The 17,188-nt window shown below is 48.0% G+C and overlaps 1 protein-coding gene and 1 non-coding gene across 2 annotated transcripts in view; both read left to right on the top strand.

The window, feature by feature from the left end:
• The window catches only part of MTUS2 (microtubule associated scaffold protein 2), a 405,965-nt gene that overhangs the window by 17,693 nt on the left and 371,084 nt on the right, over nucleotides 1-17,188 (top strand). The gene's annotated exons all lie outside the window — the stretch shown is intronic.
• Nucleotides 14,572-14,644, top strand: TRNAE-UUC (transfer RNA glutamic acid (anticodon UUC)). The gene has a single exon. It is a non-coding gene; the product is annotated as a tRNA-Glu (tRNA).

Raw genomic sequence — 17,188 nt, 5'->3', positions numbered from 1 at the left:
CTTTTTAAGATCGACTTTTGCCTGAAAAGGATTTTATATTCAATTTGTCCTCATATTTTTGTAGCTGTTATTCATTGTACTTAGCATCTGAATTTTTAGAAATGCTGTGTGTGTTGTAACGTCCAGCTGCTAAGATGGGGACATTCCCCTTAGATGCCAGGGCAGGCAGAATGACCTTTTCAGAAGTGGTTGTCCCCTGTGCCGACTGGGGAGCAGCCTTGGCATATAGGCGCAGGAAGCAGGGCTCTGTGCGTGTTCTGATCTCGCTCCTGTAGGTCCAGCTCATCACCAGAATGTGAGCTTCACAAGGGCTGGCATTCTGTTCATTCACTGCTGTTTTCCTGGCTCCTGGACCACTGGACACCTGACACATGCCGGTCACCCAGCAAATGTCTATAGAATGAATGAGGCAACTTGGAAGCATGTGGCTCTGGAAGGGGGAGTCCTTTTCCTTTCATCTCAGTTGGAGGAAAACAGGAAGACTCACACAGCCCTTTTCACAGCCGAGACGTAGCGAGAGACCAAGGCAAGACTTTTCCTCATTTGAGAAACTGGAAAGAGAAAAACACCCTTTATTCATGGCGTATGACTTACTCCGTGGAAGCACTGACTTTGGATTCCTCTTTGTGCTTTTTTATATAGACGACTTATCTTTGTCACTCAGGATGGAACAGGTCCTCAGCGAGCCAGGAAGAGGACGATGTGGAATTTGGCGACACTCTGGTTCCCGCCTCTCCCATTTTGGAGTGTGTGACCTGACTTGTGTCACAGTGGCCTTCCCTTAAGATGGGATGGCGTCTATCCTGTGGTTCTGTAAGGACTGGTGAGGTTACAAGGGGGAGAACCAGCGATGCTCCAGCGCCCGCACAAATCAGGCCTTGTTTAAAAGTCTCCTTTAAGAAGTTGACATTTCTAGAACTGCTCAACTAACTTAAAAAAAAAAAAAGATATATGTAGTTTTTTGAAAAAAAAAAACCTCCTTTCTCAGAATAGGGCATACAGGCATACTTCGGAGATACTGCTGGTTGGGTTCCAGACCACCGCGATAAAGTGAATGTCACAATAAAACGAGTCACAGGAAGTTTTTGGCTTCCCAGTGTGTATAAAGTTATCTTTACACTATAAAGTAGCCTAAGTGTATGATAGCATTATGTCTTATAAAAAAAACAGTGTACATACCTGAATTAAAAAATACTTCATTGCTAGTGGGGGAGGGTATAGCTCAGTGCAGAGCACATGCTTAGCACACACGAGATCCTGGATTCAGTCCCCAGTACCTCCATTAATAAACAAACAAACAAACAAACCTAATTACTGGCTCCCCCAATACTTTATTGCTAAAAAATCCAAGCCATCTGAGTCTTCACGGAGTGGTAATCTTTTTGCAATAGTAACATCAGAGGTCACCGATAACAGATCACCATAAAAAATGTAATAACGATGAAGAAGTTTGAACTATTGCACAAATTACCGAAATGGGACACAGAGACATGAAGTGAGCAAATGCTGTTGGAAAAATGGTGCCGATAGACCTGCTTAAGGCATGGTTGCCACATACCTCAGTTTGTAAAAAACGTGATTATCTGCAAAGCACAGTAAAGTGAGGTGTGATGAAAGGAGGTCTGCCCGCATTAAGGAGAGTCCTGAACGGGAGGGGATGCTGGAGTTACGATGTGCACTGAGGACCGGGGTTATGTGTTTACATAACCACACAGACCTGAACTAGTTTGTTAATGAAACGACATTGTTAAGCCCTTGTGGGAACCACGTGCGAGAGGATCATGGGAAAATGTCAACTAAGTTTTTGAGGTCTGCCAATCCGGGGCAGCTTTGTCTTCCAAGTTTAATTCAAAGGAACAGTAATGCTGCGTGATAACCAAAATGCATGAAAGAATTAGATTGGAAACACTTGGCTAATTGTAAATTCTAAGATGCTTCTCAGTTCCCTCGAGCATTTTAACATCACCCAGCACGTACAGATACACTCTGAGCCTATCAAGTCAAAAGCTTTGTGTGTCCTTTAAATATTTCAGTTGTGTTTTCTTTTTTTTTTCTCTCTTCGGAAGAAATTAAATTATCTGGGCAGGTTGATCTCCACAGACTATTATAAACGTGCAAACAATATGCCACTTAACGGGGGATTTTTTAATAAACTGTTGGAAGAATTCATGTTTTCTTCTGCTTCATGCAGAAGCCGTTCTTGTTACGCCTTCAGAAAACAAAGCAGTCTTTCCTTTATAAGGAAGATGCACACTTAACAAGACCAGTGGGTTTTAACAGAAGGGTATTAGGACTCATTGTCTTCCTGAAAGGCAGATGTAGCAATACCGTTAGTCCGCGAAGCTCCTGGCTCTGTGGCACCTCACCCGTGCCTCGTGGGCGACGCCTCCTTCTACTTCCCGGTATAGTTACTCACGAGCATGTGTTGTTTCCTCACTGGACACGGTGCATTTTCAGTGGCAGGAACCATGTCTCATTCACTCCCAGCATTTATTTGACAAAAGGGCTGGCTCGGGAAATACTTGGTGAACAGAGACCTTGTCCCAGCAAAGCACAGAGGGTTGGATCCGCTGTTGGTGGTTCTGGTTGGTTGAGATGGGAACCGTGCGGATGTGTTCGTGTCCCTTGTAGGTCCTGGTTGAACTTTGGCCCTGCCCTGTATTGAGGATGCCAAGAGAAACCTGGCCGACGGTCGCCTAAGGTGACTTTCTCAGTAAAGTAGGAATATATTTGAAACAGGCATGCGTGGTTTGGGGTTTCTGCTGATCAAGTCAGTATCGCTTGAATTTTCTGGTGGTGCTTGTCGGATTTTGGTTCTCCTTGTCGGATTTGAGTGCAAGGGAGCAGGTGGGGTTGAGGATGGAACTTCTGGTCTCACCTCTCAGAGGGAAGAGACGAGGGGGCATAGGAGCTCTGAGAGGGAGGAGGGACAGTGGCTGGCGAGTGGTCCAAAGGAAGAGGTTGCCTTTCCAAGACGGAGTCAGGAGGGGCGCCCCGTGGGGGACCAGGGGTAGATCAGGTTCGAGAGCACAGAGAGTGATTTTGGAGACTTTCAAGACTTCTTTCCATCTTGTCACTCTCCCCGTTTATTATCTACACCACGTCTCCTGTCTCATGGCTGCTCAGGCAGATGATGAGGACTTGAGGAGAAACTGCGGGGGGTTTGCAGGGCAGGCTTCCTTTCCTTCCACACGAGGCCTGATTCCTCCATCTGAGTCTCTCCATCTTCCCTTTCATCCTTGGCATTTTCAACACCTGCCAGAGCCCTCTCCCCCAGGGGCACCATCCGAGGAACCCAGCAGCAGCCCTGAAGGTTGATGCCCCTTGGAGCCATGCTCTCTAATGCCAGCTGGGCCTCGTGTGGCTCCGGCGTCTGGGCGTCCAGCGTCTGCAAAACTGGGCCTGCCCACATGCCAGGGGCTGGCATTTACCCGGCTTCGGTCTCTGCCAGGCCGAGCCCTCGTGTTCTCTGACCGCCCCGCGTGTTCACTTACAGGCGAACACCCGGATTCCTCAGCAGAAACACAGGGCTCCTCGCACACGCCCTGGTTCCACGTTTCTTTCGCACTTCCAGGTGCATGCTCCTTTTTTAGTTTAGGTACTTTAGTTTATTTATTGGATACTTGACTTGTAATATTTACTATGCTAGGTTTTAAGAACTTAAAAAGGAAGAAAATTTGGTTTCTGCCTTCCAAGAATTTACAGTCTAATGAGATAGCCCAATATGTAAACAATAGCAGAAGAGTGGTTTAAAGGAACATCACAGGGGAAGCACGGGGGAGGTGGACCCACTGGTCCTGCGTTCTCCATCCTTTCTAAGCCACTTGCAGTTAGTATGTTTGGGGGTCAGTCAGTATTGGTTTGATCCTGGTGCTTTATATCTGCAGGACCGTGTGACAACAGCTGCTGTACTGAAAACTAATTTTAAGTACTACGAGAACTCTCATAGTCAAAAGAAATTAAATCATACATGGTTAATTGCACCTAGGGTGGCAGGAAAAGAGACTAATATTTTGGAGATAAAGTCTTTTAAAATTTTTTTCTTTTTTTTGGGCTTTTTTTTTGTTTTGTTTTTACAATTTCACATTTTTATTTATTTATTTTTGGGAGTAGATAATTTGGGTTTTTGAAATTTATATATTTTTAATGGAGGTACTAGGAATTGAACCCAGGACCCTCTGTGTGCTAGGCTCGCATTCTGCCTCTGAGCTATACCCTCCCCCCAAGACTACTATTCCGGAAATATTTTCAATAATGGGGCTGTGATTGTTGAGTTTAAAAGAAAATCAGATGAGCCAGAAGAGTCTTCCTATAAGTGTTCCTGTTGCTGCCGCTTTACAGCGTTCCAGCCCTTCCTTCGTATCAGTCCCTCTACTGTGGGTGAAAGAATGTTTTTGGCTTGAACGGCCTAGACCTCAGCGGTGGTGGTTTTGCCACCTCTCCCGGGGAACGTCTGGTGCGTCTGGAGACGGCTTTGTTGTCACACCTGGGGACGTGCTGTTGGCATCTAGTGGGTGGGTAATGGCCAGGGATGCTGCCCCTCATTCTGTGATGCCCGGGCCAGTCCCCCGCAAAGAGTTTTCTGACCCCAGCTGTCATTTGTGCCAAGGTTGAGAAGCTCTGGTCTGGGTAGATAGCCTGTATTTCTCGTGTTCACCAGACAGATTACAAGAGACCAAGTCAAATGTGCCCGTAATTATTTAAAAAAGATCGTTTTGAGCACCAGGGGGTTGGAGGGCCACGTGGGAGGTGGGAGGGAGGTAGTGACTTCTCACTGTTGGCCTCTTTTATTTTGACTTTTGCTGCATGTCTTTTTTTTTTTTTTGTAACAAGCTTTTTAAAATTAATTAATCCATCAGATGAATCATTGGATTGTTGCTGAGCGTGTTTGGAGAACACTGTGAATGTGTCTCGTGTCTGGCACAGGCCCTGTGACACGTGGTCACTGCGCATCTGTCCGGTGGAAGCTCAGAGGCAGAGGCTCCCGGAGACGGCAGCATTTTGTTTGTTTTCTATATGAGCTCCTCTGGCACAGTCACGTCCAGCTAAATGGAAAATGTGCTTCCAGAGTCTATGAAAGTCATTTCAAAGATCCAAAGAGAGTGTTAGGTCAGTCAAAATAAGACACCTGGCTCTCCAAGGGGAGAAGCTTTCGACTCTGGTAGCAGCTTGTTTGGAAAGCTGAACAGGCGAAAACACGGCAGAAGTTCAGAGAAGCGTGCTCGGTCCAGAGCCACAGAGGACTGTGCCGCAGGCAAACAGCTGCAGCAGAGAGCAAAGGCCACACACACCCAGGGCAGGAAGACAAGCAGGCTCCACGCAGAGCCCTTGGCGGGCAGAGGAGCAGCGTCGCCGCAGCGGCGCTGGCTGGTGGCCCGCGCGGGCGGAGGGCGCGGAGCGGCTCCCGGCGGCCCTCGCTCTGCCTCGAGGACGCTGCCGGGGCGGCTTTGCCGCGAAGCGCTCTTCCCGGTTGCCCTCTCGCTGCTTTCCTCTGTGAGCGCGTTGCTCCAGCCGCGCTGCCCTCTTCTGCCCCCGCCTGCTGGCTCCTGCCTCCTGTCTGGGTGCTCTCTCCCCTCTGCCTTTGAGCTCTCTTTCACGAGGTCCAGCTCGGGTTCTGTGCCCTTTGTGAAACCCTCCCTACGTTTTTCTGCATCAGAAATCTTTACCCATCTGAGTTCTGCCTCCCTTGGCTCCTCCAAGTTCAGAGACAACTTACGGCCTGGTTTATCGCCAGGGCTTCGGAAGCAGCCTTCAGGGCGTGGCGTGTGGAGCGTGAGTCCCAGGGAGGGGGGCAGGTAGACATAAGGAGAAAATCAGGAGGACCCTCTCTCTAGAGACCACAGGTGTTTAATAAAGTTAGCTGCAGAGAAATTCGTCTTTTCATGGTGGTTGAAACTGATGATAAGAACAAAAGAGCTTCCCCTGTGAGTCCAGCAAGAGCCCATTGGACGAACGCCCACTAGGCAGAGGGTTCTGGCCAGAGTCTGCACACAGCCCCCTGCCTGCTGGCTTACAGTCTGAGTGAAGGTTCTGACAGTCCCTACCCAGACAAAGGAGGGACGTGAAGGAAGGTGTATAGCTTGTCTGCAAACTCCAGACCCAGAAGCAGGCAGAAATGTAACTGCCATCCTAACGTTAGGATGGGGTGGGTCCCTCTCTGTACAGGACCCTATCCTGGTTTTTGGATGCAGGTACCAGACAGCCAGCGCTTGTTTTCTCGGGGTCCAGGTACAGTACAGGAGGTGCGCAGGTCTCTGGCTGTGCCTTGGTCTTGGCTGCAGGCTTAGGGAGAGACGACATGCTCCTTGTTCATTGGCCAGAGCCAACCCCATGGGCCAAGCCCTCCTGCCACTCTCACCAGGGACCCTCTCCCCAGATTCAACCTGGAACTTTGGCAATATTGTGTAGAATTCCCAACAGCAGTGGGTTTTTTATTAATTCTATTTGCAAGAACAGTGTTAAAAACATAAGTTGCCCAGAGGGTATGCTTAACATTAAAGCGTCAAACAGCAGAAGGGAGAAGGGACTTGTGAATGTGAAGTTTAATTTTGCTACAGAGAACTTTCATTCTTTGTGTGGTGTTTCTCTAAACCACCCTGGAGGTGGATCTTTAGACAGCTGATTCATTTTACAGCAGAGCCTCAGACAGACCCATTGCAGTTACAGCCTCATGCCGGGTGTGCGGATGTCATATCATGCTCGTCCTTCTTCCAGACACTTGTTTCCCATGCATAGGAGACCACCACGCAGAGAAAGTTTACCTTGATTTTTGTATTCAGAATATTCAGTTGACTGTTTACCATGGTTTCATTTATTTCTGGATGAAAATTTCCCTGTTTTGTGTGCAGCTGAGTGTATCTCTCAGTTGCCAGAGAGGAGCGAAATATCGCTATTAAATGCGGATGATCATTTATGTGCAAGCTGAAATACATTCTGAAAAGGACGAAAGCTTTTTCTTGCCTGAAGCTTGTCTGTTGTGTGAGTCTGTGAGAGCTCCGCAGTGCCTCTGACGGCTGTTTCTATGCTGTGTTTTCCCCTGTGTCTTAACAGTAAGGTATGTTCCTGTTCCAGAAAAAACCTTTGCACGTATTGGCATAGGAAGTAGAGAAAGGTGAGGAAATGTGTCTGGAGTGGACCAATGGGAAAGCAAAAACGCACAGCATTTATAGCGTTTGCATAATTTAAATGCAGGGCTAGAGCTTCTGCAAGAGTCTGTCTCCCTTTCCCCCATCTTCCATTCACACTTCAATCTCCTGTAGTATGACTTCTGAGAATCTGATAGAATTCTTCTTCTTTTTTTAAAAAAATCCTTTTGTGGGGGGAAGTAATTAGATTTATTTATTTTTCAGGAGGAACTGGGAATTGAACCCAGGACCTTGCATATGCTAGGCATGCACTCTGCCACTGAACTATACCCGCCCCCCTGCCAGAGTCTGAATTGTGTTTCTCAGTGCCGTCAGATGAGCACGTGCATTTGCACATCAGTGTTGATGGAATTCGTCTTAAATGCCCAAGTGTGCCTGAAACTTTGGGGATGCTGATCTGCGGAGAAAGGAAGTTAGAGCACCTGCCCTCTTCCTTCTGAGCTCTTTTCTTCAGAGCATCATCCCAGGTGTATCCTCACTGGTTTGTCTGCCTCCCCAGCCCGAACATGGGCTCCGGGGGACGCCTCTTCCTCTGCTGTTCTCCCAGCACCTGGAGGGGGACTGGCACATGGGAGACCCTCGTTGACTCTGTTAGATGACAGGTGACAAGGGTAACGGAGAGATGTGGTTTGGGGACAGTATTTGGGAGGTTTGTCCCCGGTGGCTTGTGGAAAGGGAAGTTAATCGTCTTCCAGGGCTTGAAGTATTTGGAAAGGTTAAAATTGTGTTTATTTCTGAGCAATGGAAAATGTACAGAATTTCTAAATTCTTTGGAAAAACTTCCCTGCCAGCTGCCTGTGGACAGACAGCATCTGATTACCTGAAGCGGGTCGGATGCTGTGTTGTAGTTCACGCCTCTGTGAAACGCTTTGCTGTTTCTGTACTTCCTTTGGATTCAATTGGAAGAGATTTTAAGTCAGAGAGTGGGAAAAGGAGGGAAGAGTTCAAAGTGTGGGTGTGGTGGGAGTGCAATTTTAAAGGGGGTTAAAAATCCCGTATAAAATATTTTCTAATTACGCATTTGTTAAACCATCTGCAAGTGGACTTGACCATGGAAGCAGCAGCATGTTGACCCTGAGGGCGATCGCTTGTCCGTTATGTTCCTCCAGGACACACGAGCCTCTTCTCTAGGGCAGCAGGGGGATGTGTCCAAAGTGGGTGCCATGGGGAGGCCTCTGAAATCCTCTTGGGGGTGGAGGATGAAGCAGAAATTAAGCCTTATAATATTTGGCTATAAGGACAGACACAGGTAGCTTCACTTGGTTACCTGTCATGTTCTGAACTGAGGTGTCCTGAGGACGGAGTGGGAGGTCACGTCTGGAAGAAAAGAGTGACACCTTCCCTCCCACCTCCGTCTTCTTCGCAGGGTTAAGTGGATTTGCAAGTTACATTATCTAGTTTTAACTAAATTAACCTTCACAAAATAGATAAGTGGCTTAAAAAACAGAGACTGACTTTTAGCACAATAAAAGTGTTAAAAAAAAGAAACTAATACAACATTGTAAATAAAAATAGAAAAACAACCAAAAACAGAGACTGCCTATCCCACTAGCAAGTGAAAGTGCAAATGAACATCAAGAAAATGGCAGAATTGGTGTGGTTTCTGCTGCCCCTTGTAGGAGAAGTTCCTTGGCCAAGTAAAAATAAAAGGCTAACCTAATTGGATTGGACAAGAAGTTGGCCCCAAATTCAAAATCACCAAGATTATTTGAAATGCAGATTTAGAGCTATGATTGTAACAATGCTTCTTGTCCTAACTGGGGAGTAGGTCTTGTATTAGTTACTGGTCTGAAAACATGTACATACAATTTATAAATGAACAAGTGCACCTGTGTTGGGGGAATGCATGCTCAAAGCATCTTGCTGTTCAGGGTGTCCACTGGAGAAAGTTTAGTGCCCACTGCTCAAGTGTCCTGCTCTTCAAAAGTGTGGTCCCCCAGACATGGGGCCCTTTTAGACGTGAAGACTCTCAGGCCCCCATGTCAGACTTCTGGAATCAGAATCTGCATCTCATAAGGCCCCCAGGTGGTTAGAAGGCGTATTATAGTTGGGGAAACGCTGCCTTAGGACGTGTTCTATGACACACTGCTTCTGTGCTTTTGACATCAGGGACTGATTCCCCCACCCAAGAGACCGTGGCATTAAACAAGTTTGGTTTTGAATCTTCCTTCTGTTACCTGCAAACTTGAGCTTCGGCAGCTCACTGAATGTCTGAGACGCTGTCCCACGTCCGTAAAGCAGAGATCGTGGTACCTGCCTCCTAGGTGTGCGTTAGGACTGCACGGATGTGAAGCAGACGGAGGAGGCGGTAGGTGACCACTGGGTTCAGTCCCTCCTTCTCCTATCGGCCGGGTTAGTCTTGTGAGCCCACAGACTGGGTGGCAGCTTCCCTTTCTATTTCAGGGCAGAGGTCTTTAAATTTCTTGCTCAGGTACCTCCTAAAGGAGTTTTGAAAGATGATACATACCTTCACACTTTTTAAAGTTAGCATCGAAAAAGTTCATCACAAGTTTAAAGAGTTGCACAGTAACCTCAGTGTTACTGTGAACATTGACAATTTAAGGTAAAACTAGTTATATCACTTTTCAATCTAGCCAGTGGAATAAAAGCCCAGGAGGAGGTTGTGGAGTGGGAGGAGCCAGAGTTCACCCCCTCCCGCCCCCCTTGAACTTGGGTGTCTCCCCTTGAATGGCGGTACTCGTGGCAGTGCCTTCTTCTTCCTGGGGTGCTGCTCCCGGGCCCTGCTCACCCCGCCCTCCCTTGGTCCCGTCGGCAGGGGGCTGGTGTGACCTCCAGCATTTGCCCCTCTGTCTGGCTGCTTGGTTCCCAGGTGGTTTCTCGGCTCTTCTCTTACTGTGTGGCCAGTTCCCTGTGTTAATTCCTCTGTGGCAAATCTTCAAGTGGATGCTGCCTTCCCAGTGAGAGTCTGACTGGTGCTCCAGCCTTTATCTATATACTGATATTTGGAATCGTCCCATTGTCACTGAAAGATTTTAAAGCCTGGAGAAAGATTCAGGATGTGAAGGGTGTGCTTTTCTTTAAAAACCTACAAGAGGAGCAGATGTGAGGAGGAAAGATGCTCCCAGGCAGAAGGATCTGGGGACAAACTACAAATAACAGACCAGGATATATAAACTGATTCCCTTAAAATGAGCACTTGCAAAGCCTCTGGCTGCCCTAGTTTGAAGATGGCGAAGTCAGGCACATGGCACGCATTGCAGGCACATGAATTCTGCGTGTGTCCAAAAGCCCCAGATGTCCGGGAAGTCTTCTGCTGCAGTTATGGGGCTCCAGCTCAGGCTAGCTCAGGGAGCTGCGTGCTGAGTCTGATGCATCCTGGGGCCGCAGCTCACAGCTGGCCGGACTGGGCATCTCCCAGGGCTGGCCCTTACGGAGCAGATGGGTCCACCGGAAGAGCGGGCAGCAGGCAGGCGGCCCAAGTGACAGTGCCGTCCGCAGGAAGCGGGCTGCTCTTCCCGCGGCACCAGCAGCGGTGCTGACGTTTGCTGCCCGAGCACCTGCTGCCTGGCTCTGGAACGCCGCCACTCATCTGGGGAAATCTCTTTGACAAATTTGTTTACAGAATATGAAGTGCATTTATTGGCTGGTCAGCTAATCTGGAAATAGCCTCAGGAGGAATTATAAAACAACCGCTTTCCCTGGTTCCCTGGCCGGAGAACAGAGTCCTTTCCATCCTCCCCCAACCCAAGGGCACTAGTTAGCATCTCTGCCTTTTGCTGCGACTTTGTTAAGTTGCAAATATATCCTGAACTTTAATCCATATTAAAATGGAATGAGAGGGATAGAATTAAAAATACCAACAGCAACAACAACCAAACACAGAAACAACACCCCAAACCAAAAGAGGTGCTGAGAGACCCTGTCACGTCCAGAGTGCCAGCGGGGCGGGGCTGGGTACCAGACCCAGTGGTCGTGTTCTCCAAGTACCGACCTCTCACTGTCAGCTTATCAGGTGGATGTTGTCACTGAGTCCGTTTTATTGGCGGGGAAGCGAGACGCATGTAAAGTCGCCTGCCCAGAGCCGCACAGTAGGAAGAGGCAGGGCTGAATTTGAACCATGTGTCCAGGTCCAGAACACAGCTTCTGAGCCACTGAAAACACCTGAGCTCATTGGCCACCAGCTCTCTCAGGAGATGTTGACGGTTCCTGAGGGGGCTGGGTACCCTTCACCTGGCCCACCTGGGAATGGAGGGCCTTGGCGCTGAGTGTATTGAGACCAGGGTAAATTTAATCTCTAGCAGCTAACACTGTGCCACAGAGCCACCCTGGGTATGGAGTCGGCAGTTTCTTCTAAGGGGATGTCGAACGACCTGAGAAGATTTGGGAAGATAACAGTTCTGAAAGACAAAGGCAGATCTCCTGCAACTTAGAAATGTGACCTTCTGACGAATGATTCTTCTTTTTACAAACTCAAAAGATTAAAGTTATACAAACTTTCTGGAGGAATTAAAGATCAGAGATCAGTTTTTAGGGAACTGTCACATGGGAAATGGGCCAGAAAGACAAGAACAAAGTTGGCTCTTGAAAGGGAAGGCGGAGAGTCAGCAATGCTGACGGGAGGGGCAGCCAGGCAGCGGGAGGGCTTCGACTGACCCCAGGCGGCGGCGGGAACCGGGAGGAGGCTGCCTTTTGGGAAAGTGGGAAATAATTTTGAAAGTCATAAAACTATAGAACTGCCTTTTCAAGTTTTTTTAATGAATAAAGAAAGAATGAAAATGCATTTGACACAGTGATGTGGAAGCAACAATGACAGACTTGCAGTGGAGCTTTGATGATCAGCATCCCTGAGGGCATTTAGGGGGTGAGAAAACATGAACACATGGGATGGGGAGATGCCTCCTTGCGTTCAAATTTGCACGGAGTCGAACCTTCTCATTTCCCTTTGGTATATGCAGTGTTGGTCATCACCATTCACCCATCCATCCATCCATCGTTTGCATAAATACTTTAGAGCCCCTGCTATGTGCCAGGCTGGCCAGGACACTCAGGACACTGTGGAGAACAAAGCCACACATGGCCTCCACTGTGTTAATGCCATTAAATAGCCCTAGTGTATACAGTTACAGCAGCGCTAAGCAGGATGCTGGAGAGCCCTGTGCTCTGGAGGTGGCTGGATCCCACCTAATCAAAGAACGAGGAGAAGACACCGTCGAGTGAGGCTGTGCTGTTCCCCTAGGAGGCAGGACTCACGTCTTCCCCGAGGTTGGAATTTTTTTCAGGAAGGGTCCTCAAATGAAGTTATCCAGAGGTCCAGGGCCTTTTCTACCTTGCGTCATTTTTACGTTTATACCAGGTAAATTATTCTGGGTTGCAGCTCGGAAATTAAACCCATGGTAAAGGCAGCAACAACTGAACTGCAGATTTGCCCTTTTCACTGACCCGTTGTTTAAGGGATACTAAGACCAGCATTTGCGGAGCGAGTCACAGTTAGCTGAGTGCTTCATGTGGCTGTGGAAACTTGTGTCTCTGCTTTGTCCTAGTCTTCCTTCCGCCATTGTTTGTCCACCTACTTCCCAGCTCGATCGGACAGGCAGGCCCCTTATTCTCATCCCCAGCGACATCAAATGCATTTTGAAGATTTGCTGCATTGGAGATTAAAAACAAAATTATAATGTGTGCCCACCCCCGCCCCCAAACTTAAGATCTCGAGAGGGGGACAGATACTTGCAGATATCACATGTTCTGTTCTCCCAGGGCGGGCATGAGGGTTATCAGCGTGAGGCGGGAACCCCTGCCTCTGAATGTGGGGTGGAGATGAGTAGGGAGCGGGCTTTTCCTCAAAATTTTGAAGACTGGGTAAGAGTGAGTTCGAAAAGGACGGTGGGGGTGGGGGCAGGTTCAGAGAGGGTGAGCTTTGCTGGAGGAGGAGGTGGGGAAGTTCCAGGAGAAGCCAGGCCTTCCAGTTCCGTCTCCAGGGCTCATTCCCTGAGCTCAGCTGCATTCACGCGGGGGAGGGGAAGGGAGAAGGCAGGAGAAGGTGAAGGCAGCAGGAGGTGAGAAGGCTGTAAATTGGCATTAAGAGGCGGCAGGTATGAGGGAACAGGCTAACTTTTGGGGAGGAGGGAACAGATAATCATAGGTGTTTTTTCAGTTTTAGGTATGGATGTTGAAAGTTACCATGTCTTTGTAGTTTCATCATTTACTTTTTTCTGTTTTTAATTTCTTTTTTTTTGGTGGGGGAGGTAATTAGGTTTATTTATTTATTTGTAGTTTTTATTTGCTTTTTTTTTCATGGAGGTACTGGGGACTGAACCCAGGACCTCGGGCATGCCAGGCACGCGCTGTACCGCTGAGCTCTACCCTCCCCCACTGTAGGTGATTTTTTTAAGGTGTCAGTTTTGAAGCCAGTGCAGAGCTAAGTCCTGTGCAATCACCACGCTTGCCCTTGGCACCATCACTGTGAATGAGGTGTCACTGCCTCCACGTGACATCAGGAGAAGCTGTGGTCCAGCAGAGGTGGAACCAGCGTGGACTCCCCCTGGCTTGCTGTGATTCCACGGTCAGGCCTGCGAGGCTTGAGGGAGGCCCGCGAGCTGCTGGTGGTGTTGCCCTGGGCCGGGCATCTGCAGACAGTCCCTGGGGTTGTCTGGCCTGGCTGGGGTCTTTGGAGACATAATGAACAAAAGGACTTTGGGGCCAGCTTAGGGGCCTCCTCCCTCCAGGAGACTCATTTCTATGGAAGAATGTGTTTATAGACCCATTTGTAAGCTGGGCCAGTCTGGGTGATGCTTTGCTTTCCAGGACTCAGGGTCCCTTAGGCAAGTGCTGGCTTCCTTACACGCTTCCGGCTGCCAGCTTTCAAACTATAGTCGTTAAGGCTTTACTGCAGTGCCACTCACTGTAACTTGGGGTACAAGTAGCTACTATTAAACTTAACTAGCAGGGTAAAACTTCATTTTCATGAAACATATTGACTTTTTAAAGGCATGGGGTAAATCATCCTGTAACTGATTTAAGGAAGACTATGCTTAGTTAAGGATCTTTGCAGAGCAGTACATCACACCGAGAGCAGAGTTCTAGTGCGGGGAATGTGTATGTTACTCAGGAATAGCGTCTCTGTAGGGAAATAGCCCGCTGGTCACGTGGCGGGGGGGCACACGCCTTCCTGGTCCCCGGTTTCTCCCAGAGCTCGGTAGGAGGTGGACTGTGGGGTTTTATTTCAGAATTAATCCAACTGATCAATAAACTTCATTCTGCCTACTTCTGTCATAAAACCTTGAGCCTGGGGAGGTGGCGGTAGGGGGAAGGATTTGAATTGCATTTAGTGGTGAGCTGTTAGATAGAGCGGCGGATATCTTTGACAAGCTGGATTTAGAATTTGCTCAGTTGCTATTTGCTACGATGTTCTGCCATCTGTAAGGAAAGCTCCCGTTCGGAGATATAATCAAAATAATATTTCTAGGGGGGAGGGTATAGCCCAGCGGTAGAGCATGGGCTTTTCATGCCCGAGGTCCTGGGTTCAATCCCCAGCACCTCCATTAAAACAAACAAATAAACCCAATTATCTCCCCAACTCCCCCAAAAAAGAATTAAAAAAAATAATATTCCTAGATTTTTATGGAGGGTCCTCTTCCCTGGAATAAATACTGTTGTTTTCTTGTTTCCAAACAACTCTTCACTCTCTGGGAAAACAGGCAGACCCCTGGTTTGTTAGAGGGGACATGAGGCAGCACTCCTAGCAGGCAGCCCTTTGCTGGCTTTTGGCAGGGATCTGGGAATTTGATTTTCTTCCTCCTAAAAGGGTAGTGTCTGAGGAGACAGGAGCAAACACCTGAGGTTCCAGTGGGGACCGTCCCTGTATCTGAGAGCCTGGAATGGGCGATGGGAATAGGAAGTAGGTCCTGACATTTTCAAACACTGCCACGGGAGGACACTGCCACGTGAGACCAGTGGAGAAACCCAGTGTGATTCTAGGAACGGGGAAGATGGGACTGGCGCTGGGCTGCCCTGCCCTCAGTGCGGAGAGGAAGCCCGCAGCAGAGCGCACCTCACAAGCATCGCCCCATTCTCCAGATCAGCCTGAAACGGACGTGTCCTGGGCTTAGCCCTCTGGCTCTGCGCTGATCTCTGTGGTCTGAAGGCTCCCTCCTCCCTCCTCTCTCCTTGCTACTTCTCTCCGTGCGCTGGATACTGGAGGACCTAGGACAAGACATTCTGGCGCTGCTTTAAGAGAAACTCGCGATATCTACACCTGCCGTCTCACCCGGTGCCCACCCAGCCTGTGCCGACCTTGTCCTTACACGTGGGGAGAGCAGTGTGACACGTGGACCGTTGAGGCTCTCTGGACAGCTGTAACCTGATAACAGAAATCCTCCTAGCCAGTGGCGGGTCCCTGCCTCGTTCAGTCAGTTACCAATGCTGTTCTTATCAGGGAATCAGTCTATCAGGGAATCTTACCAGGCCCAGAGAGCCAGTGGGCAGAGGTGGTTGGGCTGCTGCGGCTCAGGGACAGGGCTGGTCGGAGTGGGGCTCCTGGCTGGAGAGGATCTCTGTCGGGGGAGGATTCAGGGCCATGGCGTGAGCAGAGAAAGCGGTCCCCTGGCCTTGGGAAGTCACATGGTGGAGTGGAGTGTGTTTGCACTTTTAAAGTGTGTGTGAGATGGTGCAGACTCATTGTCTTATTTGAGGAGTGATCACCAGAATCACTCCTCAAATAAGGAGTGTGGGAGAATTCATTGCGGGTCGCCTGTTAATTCACATCCACATTAAGCCCTACAGGGTTATTGTCTGTGTGTAGCTGGGAGACCATGAGGCCAGACAGGCCTGTGTGGGTACAGTTCTGTCACTAGCATTTCTGAGCCTCAGTGTCTTTTACTCTAAAATGAGAACAGCCAGCTCAAGGGTTGCTTTGAAGAGGAAGTGAGCATGTGTGTGTGTGTGTGTGTGTGTGTGTTAATAAATTGAAAGATACCAGCCACTCAGTAGGCAGTCAGCAGGCAATAGCTACTATTATATTAAGGCAAAAAAAAAAAAAAAGAAAAATGATCTTTGGGAATAGTCTTCACAAATCAGGAGTCTTGGAGCTTTTTTGTGTGTTGGTTTTGCTGAACCTAGAGCCGTGCATGGCATGTGGTGGGCGCTCAGCCCTATTGGCCCTCTGTATCTGTGGGTTCTGCGTCCTCAGATGCACCGAACCGGGGACTCAGCTAACTGTGGGCTGAAGATATTCAGAGTCCATTTGCTGCAAATGTGATCAAGTATTAATATGTTTGTTATACAAAGAGCTTATCTATGTTGATAAATAGTAGATGAGTTGGGGAAAAAAATGAACAATTTGGAAGAAATGGAGCTGATAAATGTAGAAATGGGTCAGTAGAATTAAATAAATGCCAGTGGGAGAAGCTACCGGTTTTATCTACTAAATTTGAAAAACTTAATGAAACCCATACCTGGCCCAGCAAAGATAACCTGTTTTTTTTTTTCAATTCTCGTTTTTTATTGCAGTATAGTCGATTTGCAATGTTAGTTTCAGATATACAGCAAAGCGATCCCACTGTACACGTACATACATACATATGTATATTTAAGATTCTTTTCCATTTCAGCTCATTACAAGAGATTTGATAGAGTTCCCTGTGCTTTACAGTAGGTCCTTGTTGAAGTATAAACTCTTGTACGTTTTTGGTTGTATTGTAAATTAGCGTTAAACTTTAGGAAAGCGATTGACGGGCAGTCCTCAAATCAATAAAGGCATGAAAATTCAGTGATTTGGTGTCCCACTTCTGGGATTTTACCCTCAGGAGATAGTACAAAAAAGAAAACCATCTAGACACAGTATGTTTGCTGTGGTTTCATTTGTAATAGTGGAAAATTGGGAACATCTTCAAAGCTCAGGGAGTGCGGCACATCTGGATGAATTCAAAAGTCATTAAAAGTGATTTTGAAGATGATGCTAATATGGAAAAGGCTTATGATATTGACGGAACAATAGGGATACTGCTTTGTATACAAAATGACTTCAGCTTAAACACGGATGGCAAGAGAAGAAACGTAATAATAGATATTTCCTATCGAAGTGGTGG

The sequence above is a fragment of the Camelus dromedarius genome, chromosome 13 (assembly GCF_036321535.1).
Source record: "Camelus dromedarius isolate mCamDro1 chromosome 13, mCamDro1.pat, whole genome shotgun sequence".
Lineage (NCBI taxonomy): Eukaryota > Metazoa > Chordata > Mammalia > Artiodactyla > Camelidae > Camelus > Camelus dromedarius.
This window is presented reverse-complemented; position numbering and strand designations above follow the sequence as displayed.